Source organism: Lithobates pipiens, unplaced genomic scaffold, assembly GCF_037356315.1.
Source record: "Lithobates pipiens isolate NorthernLeopardFrog02 unplaced genomic scaffold, aLitPip1_a1.2 Scaffold_18, whole genome shotgun sequence".
NCBI lineage: Eukaryota > Metazoa > Chordata > Amphibia > Anura > Ranidae > Lithobates > Lithobates pipiens.
The window spans coordinates 591855358-591879160 of record NW_027507758.1 but is presented as its reverse complement, the minus strand read 5'-3'; positions in this window follow the sequence as shown (position 1 = coordinate 591879160).

The window sequence follows — 23803 nt, the reverse complement described above, 5'->3', positions numbered from 1 at the left end:
TTGGTCCTTAATGGCTGGAAATGTGCTCAATGACAAATATGTAGTTAAAAGCTTGACTAAGAACCACATGTGTGTTTTTGCTAACCTGGTGAAATGAAAAAAAAAATGTTTTTGTTTGTTTGTTTGTTTTTACATACCAATAAAAGTGACATGCCCTTTTTTGACAGCTTCTGAGTCTGTGATCATATTTTTTTCCATAATCTTTTTATTGAAGTAAGTATGGCGATATACATGAGAATTGCACATTTGTTGCTCTTAGAAAATTTTTTTAAAAATGTTTCCAAAAACAAAAAAACAAAAGACAGTGCTCATACAACTAGCAAATCTGTGGTGAACGACAAGATAAAAGCAGGGCTCAAGTCCTGCGGGAATGCATGGGAACGGAGTTCCTGTACTTTTTTCCTGTACTTTTTCCACAACAGGAACTCAGTTCCCATTAGCAGCAGTGTCCTGCAAGACTTTGAAGTATGTGAGCTGTGTGGCAGGTGCTACACCAGCAGCCGCCGACACAGCTCGCAATAGTAAGTGCCGCACACAAGGGGTGGACTGACCATTCAGGCATTGCCAGTAGGGGGCCCCATGATAGCTTCCGCTTCGATCTACCTGTCAATCACAGCTAGCTGAAGGGTAGATCAGGTCCCTGCTGCTAAGAGATTGTATTTAGTCAGACCTCTCGTGAGATGGCTCCTCCCCCTGGCCCCTCCTAAATTTTTTGTCTCCTCATCCCCCCCCAGTCTCCTGCATACATGCTCTGTGTGTTCCACTGAATCCCCCCCTCCTCTATCTTCAGTGCCATATGATAAGAGAACCCAGAGGAGGAGCACAGCTATTCTGCTCACAGGACATGCAGGGAGAGAGGTGAGCTGAGGGAGGAACATCAGTTTGGGGTGGTAAGCTGTGCACAATACCTGGCAAAGTTTAATGCCAGGAGAGAAGTTTATGTGGAAATATGTGAAGGGTTGGAATAGCAGCGAGTGTGTGTTGGAGCCCTGCAGAGTTTGCAGCCCCCCAAGCTAACATACATCTCCTAAGCAGGAACACATCACTATCTCCCCAAGCATTCTGTCCAGATAATGTGCAGTTAATTTATGACCTTTCTGTTTAACCCTGTGTTATCCAAACTCTGTTCAATGAAAAGTGTAAACTCGCCACATACACACTCTATATACAAAATAACATTCCCCAATAAAGATCAGAACATGATGTTCACATGTGCATGGAAGCACAATGGAATGGATGCTGATTATTCAGAGAATTACCGTATTTAAGTTTATTGAAGATTTTTTATTTTTTTTTATGTACTAACAGTTAAGCTTCATACACATAATACGAAAATTGGGTGAAAAAAATGGGATTTTTATATACAGCTTACCTGTAAAATCCTTTTCTTGAGAGTACATCACGGGACACAGGAGCTTCATTACATAGTGGGTTATATAGGCACCTCTGGTGATTGGACACTGGTTGACCCTAATTAAAGAGAATTCCTCCCCTATATAACCCCTCCCATCTGGGAGGCACCTCAGTTTTGTAGCAAAGCAATAAAAAACCACGTAAAACCCAAGAGGGGCGGGAGCCCTGTGTCCCGTGATGTACTCTCAAGAAAAGGATTTTACAGGTAAGCTGTATATAAAAATCCCATTTTCTTGATCATACATCACGGGACACAGGAGCTTCATTACATAGTGGGATGTCCCATAGCAATGCTCAGGTTGAGGGGAGGGAGACACAGATCATAAAAAATAGACCGCCAGGGACCTGAGGACCTAAACTGCAGCCTGCAGTACACTGCGCCCGAAGGCGATATCCTCTTGCCCTCTGACATCCACCTGATAGAATCTGGTGAATGTGTGGACTGATGACCAAGTCGCAGCCTTACAGATCTGAGCCAGGGAGGCCTGGTGATGCACTGCCCAAGAGGCACTGACAGCCCTAGTAGAGTGCGCTTTCACCTGAAAAGGAGGAATCTTCCCCTTTAAGCTATAGGCCTGAGAAATAACTTGTCTGATCCACCTTGAGAGAGTGGACTTTGACGCTGCCTGACCCCTTCTAGGGCCTTCCGGCAGAATAAATAAACAGTCAGTTTTCCTTATCTGAGCAGTTGCTTGAAGATAAAGACTGATTGCTCTAACCACATCTAAAGTGTGTAAAGATTCTTCCTCTATGGACTGAGGATTCGGAAAAAAGGATGGTAGGATTATATCCTGATTCAGATGGAAACCCGAAACCACCTTAGGTAGAAAGGACCCGCTGGGACGCATAACCACCCGGTCCTTGTGGATAATTAAATACGGCTCTTTACTGGAAAGAGCTGCCAATTCTGATACTCTTCTAGCCGTGGATATGGCTACTAAGAAGACCAGCTTTTTAGTCAAGAGAGCTAAAGAAGCCAGATGCAAAGGTTCAAATGGTTGGCCCTGTAAGGCCGAGAGAACCAAATTCAGATCCCATGGGCATACCGGAGGTTTAACTGGCGGTTTTATCCGCATAGCCCCCTGGATAAAAGCCCGTACTAGGGAGTGTGATGCAAGAGGTTTTTGAAAAAATACCGACAGGGCCGAAATCTGCACCTTGATGGTGCTTATGGCCAAATTCATTTCTAGGCCTGACTGGAGAAAGGCCAAGATTCTGTTAATGACATACTTTCTAGGATGCCATCTCCTGAGTTCACACCAGGAAACATATGTCCTCCAGATCTTGTAATAGATACGCCTGGAGGCCGGCTTTCTGGCATTGACCAGAGTAGAAAGGACTGGCCCCGAAAGGCCACGGTCTCTCAGAATGTGGGTCTCAGCAGCCAGACCGTCAAATTCAGACTGCGTAAAGCAGGATGGTAGATTGGACCCTGTGAGAGCAGATCTGGCCGGAGAGGGAGGGTCCATGGCCTGCCCACTACCAACTTCATGATTTCTGCAAACCATGGTCGCCTGGGCCAAGCTGAGGCCACCAAAAGGACCGACTTTGACTCCCTCTTGACCCTTCCGAGGAACCGCGATAGCAGCGGGCTCGGGGGGAAGGCATAGATCAGTTTGTACTGATCCCAGGGAACCGTCAGAGCATCTGACCCCTGGGCAAGCGCATCTCTTGTCCTTGACACAAACCTGTCCAGTTTCCTGTTGAATCTGGACGCAAACAGATCCACGTCTGGAGTGCCCCACTTGTGACATATGTTCTGAAACACGTCGGGGTGCAGAGCCCATTCTCCTGGGCATAACTGCTGGCGGCTGAGAAAATCCGCCTGCCAATTCTCCACTCCTGGGATGAAGACTGCAGAAAGACACGGAACATGCTCTTCTGCCCAGACAAGTATGCGACTCACCTCCTTTTGGGCCCCCAGACTTCTGGTACCGCCCTGGTGATTGATGTAAGCCACTGTGGTGGCATTGTCGGACTGAATCCGAACTGGGAAACCTCGCAGTCTGTAAGACCACTCTATGAGTGCCATGTAAACTGCCCGAATCTCCAAGATATTTATGGGCAGCAGACCTTTGGTCGCAGACCATTTCCCCTGCGAGCACGTTCCCTCTAATACGGCTCCCCAGGCTGGCATCCGTTGTGACAATCTTCCATGAGAGGGGAAGAAAAGTTTTGCCTTTCAGCAAATTCCTGGTTTGTAACCACCAGACAAGACTTTTGCGTGTCCCGGGGGATAAACGCATAGGAAGATCCAGGGATTGGGGCTTCCTGTTCCAAACCACAAGGATGCATCTTTGCAGAGGCCTTGAGTGGAACTGGGCGAATGGGACGGCCTCGAATGAGGCGACCATCTTTCCCAAAAGTCTCATACATAACCGAATGGAGGAAGATCTTCTGCCCAGAATCAGGCGCACCAGATCTCCAATGGCCAAGGCCTTTGGCCCTGGAAGAAACACCCTGCCCTGAGCGGTGTCGATAATCAAACCCAGGTAATCCAACCTGGTGGTCGGTTGCAAGGATGACTTTTCTAGGTTTATAATCCAACCTAGGCACTCTAGATGTTCTAGCGTCTTGGTGACGCTGCGACTTAGGCACGCTGCAGTTCTCTCTACGAGAAGCAAGTCGTCTAGGTAAGCCCTGACGGCTATGCCCTGAACTCTTAAGATTGCTAAGAGAGGGTCCAGAATCTTCGTGAAGACTCGAGGGGCCGTAGCCAGCCCGAACGGCAAGGCCACAAATTGAAAATGGCGCCGCTCTACCGCAAACCTTAGAAACTTCTGGTGTGCGGGAAATATTGGCACATGGAGATATGCGTCTTTGATATCTATTGATGCCATGAATTCTCCCCCTTGCAGGGAGGAGACCACAGTACGCATTGACTGCATCCGGAAGGTCTGGATATGTAAAAACCGGTTTAGGTCTCTCAGATCCAGGATAGGTCTGACACTTCCGTTTGGCTTTGGAACGGTGAAGAGATTTGAATAAAAACCTGAACCCTGCTCTTTCGGGCTCACTTCTACTATCACACCCTGGGATAGTAACTGATCTAAGGCCAGGAATAGCGGCTTCTGCTTTACTGGATCCTTGGGGATCCTTGACCTTAGGAAACGATAAGGTGGAATCTCCTGAAACTCTAGCCTATAGCCCAGAGATACCGAAGAGATCACCCACTTGTCCTGAATCTCTTCCCGCCAGGCGCCTGCAAACTGCAGGAGCCTTCCCCCCACTCTGCCGAGCGGGGGCGCCCCTTCACAAGGAGGTCTTGGGGGTCTGCTTGGCAGGCTTTCGCCCCCAAGTCTTTTTCTGTCCCTGGGCTCGGCCCTGAGGCTTTCTAGCAGAGGAGGGCTGGGAAGGCCGTCGCCACTGTTTAGAGCTTGATGCTTCGGGAGAGAGAGTACGCCTGAATGAAGGACGTTTGCTCTTTTTGACTGGAAGGAGAGTAGACTTACCTCCTGAAATATTTTGGACGAATTTATCTAATTCTTCCCCAAACAAACGCTCCCCTTTAAACGGGAACCCAGTCAAATGCTTTTTGCATGACATCTCAGCAGCCCAATTTTTTAGCCATAGGGTCCTTCGCATGTGAACCAACATGAGGGACAAACGCGATGCTTGTTGGACAGAATCCAAAATCGCATCAATTATGAAACACAAGATGTGAGGCAATTCTGCATAATTCTCTACTTCCTCACTGGGAAGGAGTCCAAACATCTGTTTAACCTGTTCCTTGAGGAACTGACACAACCCCACGGCTGCGACTGTAGGTTGCACCACAGCGCCAGCCATGGAAAAGGAGGCTTTTAATAAGGTTTCCAGCCTTTTGTCAGCTGGATCCTTAAATACCTGCGCATTATCCAAAGGACAAGTTAGGTTTTTATTCACACAAGAAACAGCCGCATCGACAGATGGGACCCCCCATTTCTTGGTGAAACTTTCCTCCACAGGATAATGCATAGAAAACCTTTTGGGAGGAGTAAACAGTTTATCGGGATGTCCCCAATCCTCATACATCAATTTATCCATTAAAGGATGAATTGGGAAGGAACAAGCAGTCTGTGGGGCTTTCCTGACTCCCAGGGAAGAGACAGAGGATGTAGCGACTTCAGCAGCCGGCATTCTGAATGTGGTACGCATCAATTCAGTATAATACTGCACCTGCTTTCTGAGTGCCTGGGAGGAGGGGACTATCTCCTCTTCCTCTGACTCATCCGACTGCTCATGATCCCTATCCAAAGATAGGGATCCCTCCTCATTTTCAGAACAACTATCTGAGAGAGGGATTTCAGCAGAGGGAGGGGATCTACCCCTTTTCCTGCTATCTTTTAGGGAAGCAGAAATAAAATTCATGATCCTCCCTTCAAAACCCTCCAATGTAGCCCTAAGGGAGTCCTCAGTGACATAGACCGGGGCTGCGACATTAGGAGAGGCTGCAAAGCCTGAAAGGGGCACCGACTCGTCTTGAGAGGCAGGCTCCAGTCTTGCAGAGGGGGATGGTAATTTACAGGCACTTTTGGAACCCCTGGACCTAGGCGGTGACTTGCCAGTGCTCTTATTACCTCCCCCTGAGACCCTCTTACGAGGAGACATAGTACTAAGCTACAAAGCAGAGGTACTAGTACAAATGCGATCACTGTTGCGCTTAAAGTCTCACAATAAATCGATATATGCTTAAACTGCACAACCTGATGCTGAGTAGGTGTCTTAAAGTTTGCCTGGATCCAATCCCCATGGATGCTTACAGCCCAAAAGCTCCTGTGTCTCCAGTTACAGTCCCCTGACGCTCTGGGCTTTTTAAAACTGCCGCCTGGTGCCTGCGCAGTACAGCGCCGTGCACACTAACGTGCACGGCTCGCAACCACACCCCCCCCTCCTCCATTAGGCCGGGAGCGCGCCCGGCGCGCGTGCACACGCCCGCGCGCGTGCACGAGGACCGCGGAATCCGGGGGGGGGGGGGAAGGAAAACCCAAAGGGAGCAACGTGGGACCCCTGACCTGCGTGGGACCCCTTTTTACCTTTAACTGTGGCAGGAACTGTAAGGAGACGTGAGTAGCTGGAGAACCAGGCTTTTACTGAGCGTGTTTGTATTGAAAGGCATGTAAGTATGCATCAGGCTGCTCTTACTCCCTCTAGTGGTGGAAACCAGGTAAGACATACAACTACTCACAGTGAAGAAATCCATTCATATATTTAAATATATAGGATGACTTCCCTTACCTGTCCCCGCCGCAGGAATTGCTGATATCAGACCAATTCCAGCCTTCACCCATCACGACGGGTATTGTTAGCCAACCTTCAGGTATATCTGGGGCTCTTACGAAAAGATCCTCCCACCTGGGCCATGTAGAAAGCTCTGCCAGAAACTTACGGGCGCTCTGAGTAAACAGTACCCCAAGTCTGGTTTTCCCAGAGCCCAGTCTTCCAATGGAGAGGACTTACAGGCAAAACCTCGTTTCTTCGGCAGACGAGGCCCGGGTACCATACCATCATGGGAGTCAAATATCGGCCCGAGGTATGGATCCGGTTTGTTGTAGCCCTTCGGCCCTCGCAGGGACCTGCATAGAGCTAAGTTTTACGTGACCATCAACCAGACACTGGCGAAAAAACTGAGGTGCCTCCCAGATGGGAGGGGTTATATAGGGGAGGAATTCTCTTTAATTAGGGTCAACCAGTGTCCAATCACCAGAGGTGCCTATATAACCCACTATGTAATGAAGCTCCTGTGTCCCGTGATGTATGATCAAGAAATACCACTTTTGAAGTGTTTGTGCATATGAGCGTATCATTTTTTATTTTTTTTTGGTGGGGGATCTTGCCACTCTTTTTTCCCCAGGACTTGACCCCTGGATAAAAGTACAGTGTGTGGTCTGACAATAGACCCATAGCAACAACATATAAACATACAAAGCAAGAGCCATTTAAATGCAAATGTATATGCTGCCGGGAGTCTCTTTATATTTTAGAATGATGACTAGTACTATAAGGAAATTCCCATTTCTTTGGGATTAGATAACAAGGCTAAAGCAGCATCCCAGACGGAATCCTTCGGGGGAGGTCTATTTGGATATTTTAAGCGGTGGATCTAGAAAAGAAAAAGAAGAAAAGTGAGAGAGAGAGAAAGGAAAAAAAAAAGGGGGGAGTAAGGGGGGGGGGGGGGGGTAAGGGGCAAGACAGAAGGGGGGGATCAGGGCAGGGGTTCCTGTTCCACTCTTCCTACTACAGTGTGATCTCCTTCAAGACAGGATAGTGCAGGAACACCAAATTCACTGTATCCTGAACGGACGTGAAGCTTAGCTCCGCAAAGTGAGTTGATCGAATGTGAAAGATTCTTGTATTGCTCAGTTGTTTTAAAGTGAAACCAGCAGAGCCATGTAAATGTAAACTTGGGTAATCAGTCTTATGAAATATGAATCAGCTCCTCCATTTCCTCCTTCTCGTTAATTCTAGCAAATCATTCCCTGGCCAAAGGGACATGTGTGGACCACCAATGATGCGGAATGCAAATTCTGACTGCGTTAATCAAATGCATAGCAACAGTCTTTTTGTAAGTCTTACTAGAGAGAGAAGTGTGGTGCAATAAGTAATTGTTCTGGTGTAAAGTCGAGGGTATAGGTTGTGACTCACACAATTGTTTCATGGACCGTTTTCCAAAACGGACGGATCATTTCACAGGCCCACCAAATGTACCCAACTGGTGATCATTTTTAAATGTGTGCATTATGGCTAGTTCTGTATGTGTGTTCATTCTATGTGCTACCTTCAATCCACTGCCTGGCTGACTTTTAATAAACTAAACTTCTTGTGAAATGTGTATCTGTATGGACAGGCTTATCTCTCTAGCATCAAGTCAGAAGGCTAAAGGCCAGTGTCAAAGCCCACTCAAAGTAGATCAAATGTAGAATAGAAGAAGGGCCAGGACATTGAATCCTAAATGGTGTCACAACCATCTCAAACTCAAGCCCCAATACTATATCTACATAAGCCACAAAGCAGTGCATGAACTGGTTGGGAATATAAAGCTTAATTATTAAAGGTATAGATGGGTATGTGCCTAAATCTACTGGTTGGTAAATTCGTAGCCCTTGTACACACGGTCGGAGATTCCGACGGAATGTGTCCAATCGGACCGTTTTGTCGGATATTTCGACTGTGTGTGATACTCCGACGGACCAAGTTTTCCAACTTGTTGGTAAAATTTTCCGCCAAAATGCTCCGATCGGACATACTCCGATCATGTGTAGAGAATTCCGATCAGGCAAAGTGTCACGCATGCTCAGATCAAATTCCTACACTAAAGCTATTGGCTACTAGCGTGAACGTATTCCCGTCGTAACGAAATAACATAATCACATCGGATTTTCCAACAACTTTGTCCGACCGTGTGTATGCAACAGTTTCGGACAAAATCCGTCAGACAAAATCTGTCGGACAAAATCCGACGTATTTGGTTGTCGGAATCTCCGACCGCGTGTACAAGGGCTAAGAATAAATACCTTAGATTACACTTGAAGCAAAACATACTCCTGTCCTCTGCACTCTGTGTACTACATACCACTGATCCCTGCGGTACAAGTATCACGGACAGTACTCAGTTGTTTCTGTCGCAAGTGCACTAATACGGCTACAATCACCTCATACTTATAGTAAATCAGTCCAATTTATGGAGCTCACTAACTCTAGGGAGGAGGCTCTCTTTAAACAGGGTTCTCCTTAGCTAGAGTAAAGGTTAAATGTGAAGAGATTTATGAAGGGCACCCAAGCAATGGAGAGCCCAAATACACTTAATTTAGTTCCTATTTGAATATTTTATTAATGAAAAAGGCAAAAGGAGAAAGACACAGGAGAATTAACCCCAAAATAAGGGGGAAGGAACAGGATGCACAATAATGCTTCAAAGGGACAGTGACGCAGCCCAAAAGTGCATAAAAGTGGAGTTATACATTTGACAACTGCAATATAAGGTATATAATAAGAAAAACTGTCACTAATGCTTATTGAGATTGTAAAATTGCACACCCTCATGACATCCGATCCAATGGTTGGTACCATATAGTATAGGTCACGAGTAGGGATGAGCTTCGTGATCGAGTCGAACATTGGCTGTTCGTCCGTTCGGCGAAGTCTGAACATTTTGGTCCGTTCGCGCCAAATTCGTGTGGCGCTCACGGCCCAAAATGCACTGCGATGGCGCAGTGCATTGCTGGCTCATGATTGGCCAAGCATGCACTGTGACCCCGCATGCTTGGCCAATCGCAGCGCCAGCAGCGAGGAGAGCCATGATTGGCCACAGGCAGGATGCCTGTGGCCAATCATAGCTCAGGCTGTGTAGTGCACGCCCCACACTATATAAGGCCGCCAAAGCGGCGGCCTTGTGTAGTGTGTTGGCGTCTGAAGCAGTGGGTGTTCTGTGTACCTTCAACACAGTACACACCGATCGTTTTCGGCCGATTTTCGATCTTGCTGTTGTGTAGTGGTTATTGTCTGCATGCCCTGACCGCAGTATACACCGCTATATTCACCTCACCTATATAGCTAGTGATCTATCTTTTATAATAGAGCTTGCAGTCAGTAGTGTTAGGAGATAGTGCGTGCTGTCTGCGTGCTCTGTACCCAGTACATACCGCTATATCCACCTACATAGCTGTTCTCTATTTGAACCCACTTGCCATCTGCAGGAGTTATTGGAAGTTGTGTGTGCTTCCAGCACAGCACAGTATACATCTGTATATACCCCTTTATCTCTGGTGTTCTATAATAAAGGCATCTGCAGGAGTTAGTGGGTGTTGTGTGCCTCTAGCACAATATACACTACCCAACTGCTTTTTTACCCAACTCCCTTCAGGCCATTACCATGTCTGGAAGGCCAGCAAGGAGAGGCAGACAGGCGTGAGCCGATAAAAGAGGGCAAGCAGGCTCTGTGTCTAGAGACAACAGTGCTGGTCGTGGACGCGGTGCATTGTCATCAGCACGTGGCCATGGGACACGCTTGTCCTTCTTTTCGGCAGCTGGACATGTTGAACCGCAACATGCCAACAACTTGGTAGAGTGGATGACCAAGCCCTCTTCATCCTCCTCATCCTCTCTCACCCAGTCTCAGGGTACTAGCAAAGCAGCTGCCAACGCATCGTCTTCCCTCCTCTCAATGTCATCATCAGTGACTCCTTCCCTAGACCCACCACGTCCTCCTGAGGAGTCTCCTGAACTCTTTGAGCACAGTGTTGGGTACATGCTCCAGGAGGATGCCCAGTGTTTTGTGGGCTCTGATGATGACACTCAGCTAGAGGAAGGCAGTAGCTTGAGCGCAGAGAGAGGGGATGCTCAAGAAGGACAGCAATCTGGCAGTCATGTTCCACAAGCTGCAGCATACTGCCAGGTTTGCTACAGCGATGAAGAGGGAGGGGATGATGAGGGCACTGACTCCACATGGGTGCCTGGAAGGAGAGAGGAGGAGGAGGAGGAGGCACATGTCCAACGAGGCAGGATGCCCTCCGGGGGCCAGCTTAGGGGCAGCACACCGACTGAATCACACCGCAGAGCTCCGCCTGTGCAGAGCGCTGCCTCTGCGCGTTATTCTAAAAGTTCTTTGGTGTGGGCCTTTTTTGAGACGAGTGCATCAGATCGCACCGCTGCTATTTGCAACATATGTCTCAAGCGTATCTCACATGGCCAAAACATCAGCCGCTTGGGCACCACATGCTTGACCAGACATATGTTGACCTGCCATGCAGCTCGTTGGCAAGCGTACCTCAAAGACCCACACCAAAGAACAAAGCGGACCTCTCCTTGCTCCTCATCAGCTGGCATCTCCAACCCCACTAGACCTTCAGTCCTCTCTGAAACCTGCTCTGAGAGGAATGAAGGTGTAGAATTAGGTGTGTCACAGCCAAGTGCTTCCGGGAACTCTGCTAGCGGTACACCCACGTCCGATTATAGCAGGCAAATGTCCCTGCCCCAGCTGCTGGACCGGCGAAAGAAGTTCACTCCCAGCCATCCACATGCCCAGCGGTTGAATGCTAGCTTGGCTAAATTGCTAGCACTTCAACTGCTGCCTTTTCAGTTGGTAGACTCGGCCCCCTTCCGTGAGTTTGTACAATGTGCGGTTCCTCAGTGGCAGGTCCCCAAACGCCACTTTTTCTCACGGAAGGCGATTCCGGCTCTCTACCGGCATGTGGAAGGCAATGTCCTTGCCTCGCTGGACAGGGCGGTCAGCGGTAAGGTGCATATTACCGCTGACTCATGGTCCAGCAGGCATGGACAGGGACGTTACCTGTCTTTCAAGGCCCATTGGGTCACTCTTCTGGCAGCTGGGAAGGATGCAGGACAAGGTGCAGTAGTGTTGGAGGTTGTTCCGCCACCACGCCTCCAAAATGCTACTATTGGTTGTGACACACCTCTCTCCTCCACCCCCTCCTCTTCTTCTTCCTCCATGGCCTCTTCCAGTGCTCTGTCCTCAGAACCAGCGGTGCTCCATAGGCGTTCCAGGGGCTACGCAAGTACGCAGGCAAAACGATGCCATGCCGTGCTTGCGCTGGTTTGTTTGGGGGACAGGAGCCACACTGGGGCGGATGTTTTGTCAGCTCTGCAGGGGCAGGCCGAGAGGTGGTTGACGCCACGCCAGCTTAAGCCAGGAATGCTGGTTTGCGACAATGGCACCAACCTCCTCTCCGCCCTCCGACAGGGACAACTGACCCATGTGCCCTGTGTAGCTCACGTCCTTAACCTGGTGGTGCAGCGGTTCTTGGGCAGGTACCCCGGCTTACAGGATGTCCTGAAGCAGGCCAGGAAAGTCTGTGTGCATTTCCGCCGATCATTTAATGCCTGTGCTCGGCTGGCTGAGCTCCAAAAGGAGTTGAACCTGCCCAAGAACCGCCTTATATGTGACATGCCCACCAGATGGAACTCAACATTGGCCATGCTGCAGCGGCTGCACACGCAGCAGAGGGCCATCAATGAGTACCTGTGCGACTACGGCACCAGGACAGGGTCAGGGGAGCTCGGTTTTTTCTCCCCACGCCAGTGGGGCATAATCAGGGATGCATGCACTGTCCTGTCACCGTTTGAGGAGGCCACAAGGATGGTGAGCAGTGACAGTGCATGCATCAGTGACACTGTACCTCTTGTCCACCTCTTGGAGCATACGCTGCGTGGAATAATGGACAGGGCACTTGAGGCAGAACAGAGGCAGGAAGAGGAGGACTCCTTTATCCAGACAGTGTTCCTGCTGTGCCACCCATCACACAGGAAGAGGATGAGGAGGAGGAAGAGGAGGAGGAGGATGATTGTGTCAGCATGGAGGTGGAGGCTGGCACTCAGCATCAGCATCAGCAGCAGCAGTCTTGTAGGGATGATTTACAGTCCCAAGAAACACGTGGACTTGTACGTGGCTGGGAGGAGGTAGCTGCGGATCATGTTGTCCTTAGTGACCCAGAGGACTCCGGACCGAATGCCTCAGCTAACCTACGCTGCATGGCCTCCCTGATCCTGCAAAGCCTGCTGAAGGATCCTCGTATTCTTCGGATCAAGGAGAGGGACCATTACTGGCTGGCCACTCTCCTTGATCCACGGTACAAGGGTAAGGTTGCCGACCTTATCTTGCCATTGCAGAGGGAGCAGAGGATGAGACATCTCCGGGAGGCCTTGCAGAAAGGTCTGTGCAACGTGTTCCCAGAGACTGGGAGGTTACAAACTCCTGGTCCTGGACAACGTGTTGCTGAGGCATCGGTCAGAAGGAGCGGTGGAGAAGGTGGCCGTCTGACTGATGCTTTCAGACAATTTTTTAGTCCGCAGCCCCAAGGTATGATCGGTTCCAGCACCCATCGCCAGCGTCTGATTTACATGGTGCAGGAATACCTAGGGGCAAGGTCAGACTTGGACACCTTTCCCACCGAAAATCCTCTGGCTTACTGGGTCTTGAGGATGGATCACTGGCCAGAGCTTGCACAGTATGCAATTGAGCTACTGGCCTGTCCTGCATCCAGCGTTCTTTCGGAACGCACCTTCAGTGCTGCTGGTGGCTTTGTTACCGATCACAGGGTGCGCCTGTCCACCGAATCAGTTGATCGACTGACCTTCATCAAGATGAATCAGTCTTGGATCACCCACAGCTACCAAGCACCTGAAGCTGATGTAACAGAATAATTTTTTTAAAAATATCACATCCCTTCAAGACTGCCTATGCTGATGCTGAGTGACTGTCCTGTTATGTTGATTGTCTATCCTCTTCCTCCTCCGCTGATATGTTGGAAGAACATTTCTGGTTCTGGTTGATGCCATCAGCCCAATTTTTCTGCCCCTGTTTAACAGGGGCGTTTAATTACAGTTTTTGATGCAATGCTTTGCAGCAGGGCTAATTCCTGCAATAAAACTAGAGTATATGGCAGAGGTTGCAGTGTGGTGGCACCAACACCAGTGCCTAAGGCCCAATTTTTCTGCCCCTGTTTAACAGGGGCATTTAATTACAATTTTTGATGCAATGCTTTGCAGCAGGGCTAATTCCTGCAATCAAACAAGAGTATATGGCAGAGGTTGCAGCGTGGTGGCACCAGCACCAGTGCCTAAGGCCCAATTTTTCTGCCCCTGTTTAACAGGGGCGTTTAATTACAATTTTTGATGCAATGCTTTGCAGCAGGGCTAATTCCTGCAATAAAACTAGAGTATATGGCAGAGGTTGCAGTGTGGTGGCACCAGCACCAGTGCCTAAGGCCCAATTTTTCTGCCCCTGTTTAACAGGGGCGTTTAATTACAATTTTTGATGCAATGCTTTGCAGCAGGGCTAATTCCTGCAATAAAACTAGAGTATATGGCAGAGGTTGCAGTGTGGTGGCACCAGCACCAGTGCCTAAGGCCCAATTTTTCTGCCCCTGTTTAACAGGGGCGTTTAATTACAATTTTTGATGCAATGCTTTGCAGCAGGGCTAATTCCTGCAATAAAACTAGAGTATATGGCAGAGGTTGCAGTGTGGTGGCACCAGCACCAGTGCCTAAGGCCCAATTTTTCTGCCCCTGTTTAACAGGGACATGTAATTACAATTCTTGATATAATATTTCACAGGAGGGCCCCTTCCTGTGCCCACCCAGAGTAACGGTGAGGACTTATAGTGTTGTGGCACCAGCACCACAACCACCAAAGGTCAATTTTTCTACCACTGTTCAACAATGGCATGTAATTACAATTCTTGATATAATCGTTCACAGCAGGGCGCTCCAGCGCCCACCAAGAGTCACTTTGAGGGCTTACAATTTTGTGGCAAAACCAACACCTTGTTCCGCCATTTCTGCAGAGCATATAGGGCAGGCCCCTACTTTCGAACATCCAATTTACAAACATCTCCTACTTGCAAACGGAAGGAGACAACAGCAAGTGAGATGAAAAAAGATGGACGACAAAACAAATTATACAGGGGTGATAACCCTTCCCTATGTTTTCCAAAAACTTAAAAATAGTTTTTTTGACTGGAGCTACACTTTAAAAATGTACCAGTTGAAAATTACAAACAGATTCAACTTAACACAACAAACCTACACAGTCCCTGTCTTTTTTGCACCGCCTGTATACTGCTGTTCTGAGTATATAGGGCCTGGGGGCCACACGCATTTCCTTTTTTTAATATGGGTACAGGGTTCCCCTTAATATGCGTACAAGACCCAAATAGGCTGGTAATGGGCAGGGAGGGCTACCCATGCCATTTTTCTCAATGATTTTCAACCATATTGCAGGAACCAGATATAACATTAAAACCGCAAGCAGTTTTAAATGGTGTTTTTTCCGTTTAATGTCATTTTGTGCAGGGACTGTTCTAAACACGGGAAACACGTGGCACTTCACAGGCATACTACAGACACCCCCCAGGAACCATATTTAAAGGAATATTTCACTTTTTTTTCACTTTAATCGTCATTAAAATCAGTGCTCCCGCCAAAACGGCCATTTTTAAAAACATTTTAGGCATTGACCCATGTCCCCTGGGGCAGGAGCCAGGTCCCCAAACCCTTTTTAGGACAGTATCTTGCATATTAGCCGTTAAAATTAGCACTTTTCATTTCGAACGTTCGAGTCCCATAGACTTCAATGGGGTTCTAAAGTTCGTTCGAATTTGGGGTCCGTTCGAAAGTTCTGGTGCGAACCGAACTGGGGGGTGTTCGGCTCATCCCTAGTCACGAGCGATAAAAGAGATCTTGCAATGTGAGAAAAGGACATTAATGGACCCAATAATGCAGAAAGGAGAAGGGAGATAAACTACCATTACATAAGTTCAGGGCCAGTGCTACCACTAGGCGGACTAGGCAGGTACCTAGGGCGCACTGCCGCCTATGTCGCCTGACTACTGGTGACTCTCTTCCCTCTCTCTGCAGCTAGCAACTATGTCAGTCTCCACACAGCAGGCCTCGCCCCCGAGGCCATCCGTACAGTGTCAGAGGCACTGCGGCGGTGGGTTGAGGACTGTGTCGTCTGTGACAGTGTCCTGACTGAATCAAATGGAGGAAGATAAGGAGACATCCCCTGTGCTCTGCCGCTGCATGCCTCTGATCATCAGGGCCAGACTGCCAGTGACCTGTCTACCTTTGTTTCCCACCACGTGTGGTCACCAGCTCTGCCTCTCGGCCCAGTGCTGCATGGTCCGTTACTCCCCCCCCATGGAGGCCGCTCTCCCTCCTGGCCTTGCCCGTCCTTCTGAACAATGGCAGGTGTCAGTGGAGTCACTGGCGGTGCTCCGGGCTTGGTGACAGGTGGAGCCTGCCTGGACTCAAGGCGGGCAGCATTTGAAATTGTTTGTTCTTCGCGCTGGCAGTGGTAGGGTCACGTCGTTGGATGCAGAGAGACTAGTATACATCTGCAGAGGTGAGCCCCAGTCACCTGGTAAGTAAAAGTTTTCACTGTTGCTGAAATTGCATAATAATGTTTGTAAAATGTATATACAGGTATAATGATCTGTCAATCACTGATTTGTGTTTACTAAGGGGTTCCCCCACCTCCTTGGTAAGGTTGCATTTGATTGGCGCTGGTAGGCTGCATTTGATGGGCACTGGTAGGTTGCATTTGATCGGTGCTGGTGAGGCTGCATTTGATCAGTGCTGGTGAGGCTGTATTTGATCGGTGCTGGTGAGGTTGGATTTGATCAGTGCTGGTGAGGTTGCTTTTGATGGCGCTAGTAGGCTGCATTTGATCGGTGCTGGTGAGGTTGCATCCGATGGGTGCTAGTAGGCTGCATTTGATCTGTGTTGGTGAGAGTGCAATTGATGGGAGCTGTTAGGCTGCATTTGATGGGTCCTGGTAGGCTGCATTTGATGGGTGCTGGTAGGCTGCATTTGATCGGTGCTGGTGAGGCTGTATTTGATCGGTGCTGGTGAGGTTGGATTTGATCAGTGCTGGTGAGGTTGCTTTTGATGGCGCTAGTAGGCTGCATTTGATCGGTGCTGGTGAGGTTGCATCCGATGGGTGCTAGTAGGCTGCATTTGATCGGTGCTGGTGAGGTTGCATCTGATGGGTGCTAGTAGGCTGCATTTGATCTGTGTTGGTGAGAGTGCAATTGATGGGAGCTGTTAGGCTGCATTTGATGGGTCCTGGTAGGCTGAATTTGATGGGCGCTGGTAGGCTGCATTTGATGGGTGCTGGTAGGCTGCATTTGATGGGCGCTGTTACTAGGGGTGGAGCCAAATGTGGGGGGGGCGGCAAAATGAGGTTTCGCCTAGGGTGTCAAAAATCCTTGCATCAGCCCTAGATAAATTGGGTCCTGAACTATCATAGAATCAGATGTAGCTGGGGTCATTTTAGGTAGCATCTTGGAAGGTGGGTGACCACTAATAAGGGGAGCCCATAGCTAGAAGGGGCTAGGGAAGAGAAGAAGAAAAATTCTACAAAAAGTGGAAAAGAAAAGAGGAAGCAGGAGGGAAGAAAAAGTAGGTGTAAAGGAGAGAAAGAGTAGACAAGAGCAGGCCCCGAGGGATGGGGGGGGGGGGGAAGAATCAAGGAGACCCTACAAGGGACCTCCTAAGATGTATGCTTAGGGCAGTCAAAGGGATAATAATGTTTCATCAGCTTGGAGGTAACAAGGGTGCCCCCAGATCCTGCCCCCCTATATGAATGAATATGGGGTACATTGTACCCCTACTTATTCACCAAAAACAAGCGTCAAAAATAAATGAAGACAGGAGACAATTTTTGAAAATTCCTTTATTGAAAAAAATGAAAAAACAATGTTCCCCAATGTAGATCCATCTTCAATCACAGCGCCCACCATCGCCGGACCTGAAAAAAAAAGAAGCCAGTGATGGAGGCAAACTGCCTAATGCCTGCTCCGCCATTTGACAGTTCTTAAAAAGGTATAGACGGGGCCACCTGACAATATTACCTGGTGTCACCGCCCCTTGTAATGCCACTGACCCAGCATGCACCAGGGCGATGATGTCACAAGGAGGGCGGGGCCTTACCTATTTAAGAGCTGTCATACAGCGGAGCAGGCATTCACCGGTAACCCTTTGTCGTGGGTGGAGCTTTGTTTATTTTCCAGGTCCCTCAGTGTGGTGGGTGTCATGATTGACGATGGATCTACATTGGGGGACATTGTTTTTTATTTTTTTAATAAAGGAATTGTCAAAAACTGCTTCCTGTCTTCATTAATTTTTGAAACTTTTTTTTTTGGGTGAATGAGTATGGGGTACAATGTACACATAGCGAGGGAGCCAGGATCTGGAGGCCCCTTTGTTAAAGGCTCCCTGCCCGCAGACCCCCCCCCCCCCCCAACCACCGCCCAGAGTTTTCAGGAAGAGACCATTTTCCCCATCAACATATTGAGTGCATGTGGCCTGGTATGGTTCGGGAGGGGGGGGGGGGGGGGGGCGCTCGCTTGTACCTCTCCTTTCCTGACCTGCTGGGCTGCATGCTCAGATAAGGGTCTGGTATGGATTTTGGGGGGTGGGGGGGGGCACCACAATAAATTTTGTGTGAGGTTACCCTTAAAATGAACACCAGACCTGAAGGACCTGGTATGGATTGGGGGGGACCCCCCACATTGTTTTTTTTTTTTTTAAACATTTTTGTATCAGAAATTCTATTGTATTGCCAGCAATTTAATTGTCAGTTTTGCTACAGCAGGTTCTATACATGGTACAGATGCGCCACTTTACAGGCAGACTTGTGGACTGCCATGCACATAGATTATATGGAGATGAGGCGGGCCGCTTTGTGGCAGATCATGTACATGTACGTGATCCAGCATTTCTGGATAACAAAACAGGGCTCTGTACACAGAGCAGAAATGTAGCTGTGTTTTTCTGCCTGCAAAGCAGGGAGAAAAAATCTACCACATCTACTGGTAAAAGCAGCACATTTTGAACACATTACACCATTAGGCACACGGTTAACCCTTTCATTGCCCCTAGTTAACCCCATTCCCAGCCAGTGTCATTAGTACAGTGACAGCGTATGGTATTAGCACTGATCACTGTACTAGTGTCACTGGTGATGTCAATGGCAGTTAGTCAGTTTCTACCCAGTATCATAAAAACTTTCTTTCTTAAAAAAACCCAGTGGTGATCCAATGCCGCCAAAACAAAGCTCTATTATGGCCCGTACACACGGTCGGATTTTCCTACGGAAAACGTTCTATAGGAGCTTGTTGTCGGAAATTCTGACCGTGTGTAAGGCTCCATCGGACATTTTCCATCGGAATTTCCGTCACACAAAATTTGAGCGCAGGTTCTCAAATTTTCCGACAACAAAATCCGTTAGAAAGGATGAACCACCGCTCCAAAGTAATCCTCGAGGACTGAAGCTCTGTCTCCTATTGATGAGCCCCAGGTGCTGACCATTATACACACCATGAGCAAACAAGCAGGACAAAACTCTGGATAGCCGCACACTGGAAAAAAACTTGAAATCCCATCTTTAACTGAAACAATTAATTCGATATGAGTAAGCACTGATTACGGTGCGAAACGCGTCAGTTTTTTCCTGTACCCTGTTATTCCTTTTGCTGTGGATTTTGTTTTGATGTGACCCACGTTGTTTCAATTAAAGATGGGATTTCAAGTCTTTTTCCAGTGTGCAGCTATCCAGTTTTGTCCTGCTTGTTTGCTCAACAAAATCCGTTGTCGTAAATCCCGATCGTGTGCACCCACTTCCGACGCACAAAGTTCCACGCATGCTCGGAATCAAGCAGAAGAGCCTCACTGGCTATTGAACTTCATTTTCTTGGCTCGTCGTATGTGTTGTACGTTACCACGTTCTAGACGTTCGGAATTTCCGTCAAGATTTGTGTGACCGTGTGTATGCAAGACAAGTTTGAGCCAACATCCGTCGGAAAAAAAACATTTGTTTCGGAAAATCCTATCGTGTGTACAGGGCATTAGTGTGAAAAAATGGTTTGGTCATGAAGGGGGTAAAACCTTCCAGAGGACAAGTGGTTAACGAGGTCAACAGCGGTAAACATGGGACACAGTTCAGCAGTCATCCGGTCACACCGTAGCAAGGGACAGCCACAGGTAACTATTGAAAATCAAGTTCCCTCTTTTAAACAAATTATTCAAGGATTTAAATCTGCAAAGATTTTCACCTATTTGGATTTACTCAGGGTTTTTAACTTAATCGGGATCTAAGAGGTGATGAATGGAAGATAGAGTTTCAGACCCAGTTTAGGTATTTTGAGTACCTTGCGATATCCTTCAGGCTTTGTATCGCCTCTGTTACTTTATACCATTTTGTGAATTACTGTACATCTTTAGTGACTTTATTGAAGTCCTCATAGTTGTGTACTAGGATGGCATCATTTTCTCATTGTCCTTGGAGGTACATAGGAATCATGTACAGAAAGTCCCAAGCAAATAAGCTCTGACACATATGGTATATATACTTCCAAAGGTAACACACTCCAGTTTATTTGGAATTGGAGATACAAGAATGTCATATGTGTACTTGGTCGTGCCAGTCAGATTTTGTTGGACAGGCTGGTGTACACATGTGGCGAATGTTGGCCGGTTTCTCTGTGTATTCTAGGCTTAAATCTCCATGAAGTCTACTTAACTAGTTCTCACCTGGCCTATAGCAAAATGATGGCCGGACAGGACATTCTTCGATCTGAGTGGACATCATATGACGTCCTCCTGGATCACACCTCGCACACTGCGGCATGAACTGATTAGTGTCCCGACCCTTTGCCGGTACAATGTGACCAATCACAGCAGATCACATGACATTTGTAAACAATGGATGGCTTCCTTTCATGCCATCCAGGGGTGGACTAACAACTCATGGGGCCCCCGGGCAATAGGAGATTATGGGGCCCCCAGGCAATAGGAGAAAATGATGGGGCCCCCGGGAAATAGGAGATTACGGGGCCCCCAGGCAATAGATTATGGGGCCACACAGTATACACACACACATACACACAATATGCGCACACAGAATACACATACACTACCCCTGGTTTTATTGAGGCTGGCAACCCTGATGGGGCCCCTTAGTGGCATGGGGCCCTCGGGCAGTGCCCAAATGGTCAGTCCGCCCCTGATGCCATCCATTGTGTACAATTGTGTTGTTAGATGTGATTTATTACAATGATCACATGGTACAGACAGGGCCAATTAAAGCCCATCTGTACCAAGTGATTAGCTGTGATCAATCACATCTTATCACAACAAAAATCACTGAATTAGGCCCCTTTCACACGGGCGGATAGAATTCAGCTTTTAGCTGTGGATAGATCAAGTTATCTACCGCAGCTAAACTCACACAATGCTTTCCTATGGCCCCATTCACACACTGCGTTTAGCAACAGTTTTGTTACATGGGGTTTGGTGCGGTTAGAAAAAAATGAATTTGACTGCGTCCAGGACCGATTTTTTTGCAGCTATCTGCAGATATCTGCACATAACTGCAAGTAATCACAGTGTACTATTTGTCCTGTGGATAGCAGAGGAAACAAGGAAAGAAAAACAACAGGAAGCACATCAGAAATGGCAAGAATGTTCCAACGCAGCTAAACGCAGCCGCATGTAAACACAGCTAATCGCAATGTAAAACTGCAAGTGAACGCTGTGCCAGTATTATCTCAATTTCAAAATAACAAAACATGCTTTTAACAGCGGAAGAAGAGCTGCCTGTGTGAAAGGGGCCTTAATCAGTTTCATTCAGTAAAAATGGTTGCTTATACCAGTGAAATCCATTGGTACTTTAAACAGTCATTATGTGTAAAAAAAATGAAAATATCCTGAAATTTACCCTGAGTAGTACAGTATTACTATTGTAACACTGTATTGCTCTGGTCAAAGTGTTTAAAAAAAAAAAAAAACAATTGTAAAAATAAAGAAAACAGAAAACAAATTAAAAACATTGGAAAAAAAATATTTCAGTATTTTTTTTTTTTTTTTTTTACATACTGTTACCAGTCTGGGTCCCTGATCATATATGGTAACGTTGTACTGCACTGGTCACAGGATGTAAAACAAAAACAAAAAATTTGATTTTTGACAAAAAAATTACAACTTCAAAAAAACTCATCATGCCTCTTACTTGGACTTTCTACTTTCCAAAAAGGAATAATTTGGGGATATTTGTACTGTCCTGGTGTATTTGAGCCTCATGGATAGCCATGTCCATAAAGACATAGAGAAGCGAGTTTGGGGTGGAGGAACTTGACTGACCTCAACCTGACAGAACACCTTTGGGATGAATTAGACTGCGAGCCAGGCCTTCTCGTCCAACATCAGTGCACAAATGCTCTTATGGAAGAATGATCAAACATTCCCATAGACACACTCCTAAACCTTGTGGACAGCCTCCCCAGAGGAGTTGAAGATGTTATAGCTACAAAGGGTGAGCCAACTCACTATTGAACCCTACGGACTAAGACTGGGATGACATTAAAGTTCATGTGCGTGTGAAGGCAGGTGTCCCAATACTTTTGACAATATAGTGTATAATGTGCTATGTCCTATAAGAAGATATCCTTTGTTTCCCATATCTCATTTGTAAGTTGTTCTGGTAGTGGATTTCCTGTGCTGGAAGATAAGAATTTAAAAAAAATAACTGTTGCACAATAATTATCCTGACACAACAAAAAACATTAGCGATGTCTCATCAGAAACTATAAATGTAAGTAACTGTTCTTGTAATTGTACCTAGTATTAGAGGAAGATTCCCTATGCTAGAAAGCTATTCTTTATTAGGTATGTTGTAGTAGTAGCAATAATGATGATAATAATACTAATAACACTTACAATATAATACTAATAATGATAATAGTAATACTAATAACACTAATAATAATACTAATAACACTTAGCCCTTGTACACAAGGTTGGACATTCTGACAACCAAATCCGTTGGATTTTGTCCGTCGTATTTTGTCTGAAACTGTTGCATACACACGGTCGGTCAAAGTTGTCGGAAAATCCGAGCATTCAGAACGTGATGACGTAATTTTGTTACGATGGGACTATGTTCAGGCTAGTAGCCAATAGCTACTAGCATGCGTGGCACTTTGTCTGATCGGAATTCTCTACACACAATCGGGCAAAGTCCGATCGGATCATGTTGTCGGAAAATTTTATAGCCCAGCTGGAAAACTTGGTCCTTCGGATACTCCGATGGAAACAGTCCGATGGAGCCCACACATGGTCGGATTATCCGTCAACACGGTCCTATCGGACATTGTCCATCGGAATATCCAACCGTGTGTACAAGGGCTAACAGTATAATATTATAATACTAATAATGATAATGATAATAATACTAATAACACTTACAGTATAATACTAAAAATACTAATAATACTAATAATAATACTAATAACACTTACAGTATAATACTAATAATACTAATAATGATAATAGTAATACTACTAAAACGAATAATACTCACAGTATACTACTAATAACATTAATAATAATACTATTAACACTTACAGTATAATACTAATAATGATAATAATAATAATAATACTAATAACGCTTACAGTATAATACTAATAATGATAATAATAATAATAATACTAATAACGCTTACAGTATAATACTAAAAACACTAATAATATTAATAATGATAATAATAATACTAATAACACTAATAATGATATTAATAATACTAATAACACTTAGAGTATAATACTAATAACACTAATAATACTAATAATGATAATAATAATACTAATAACACTTACAGTATAGTACTAATAACACAAATAATTCTAATAATAATACTAATAACACTTACAGTATAATACTAATAACAGTAATAAAACTAATAATGATAATAGTAATGATAATAGTAATACTAATAATACTTACAGTATACTACTAATAACATTAATAATAATACTAATAACACTAATAATGATAATAATAATACGAATAACACTTACAGTATAATACTAAAAACACTAATAATGATAATAAT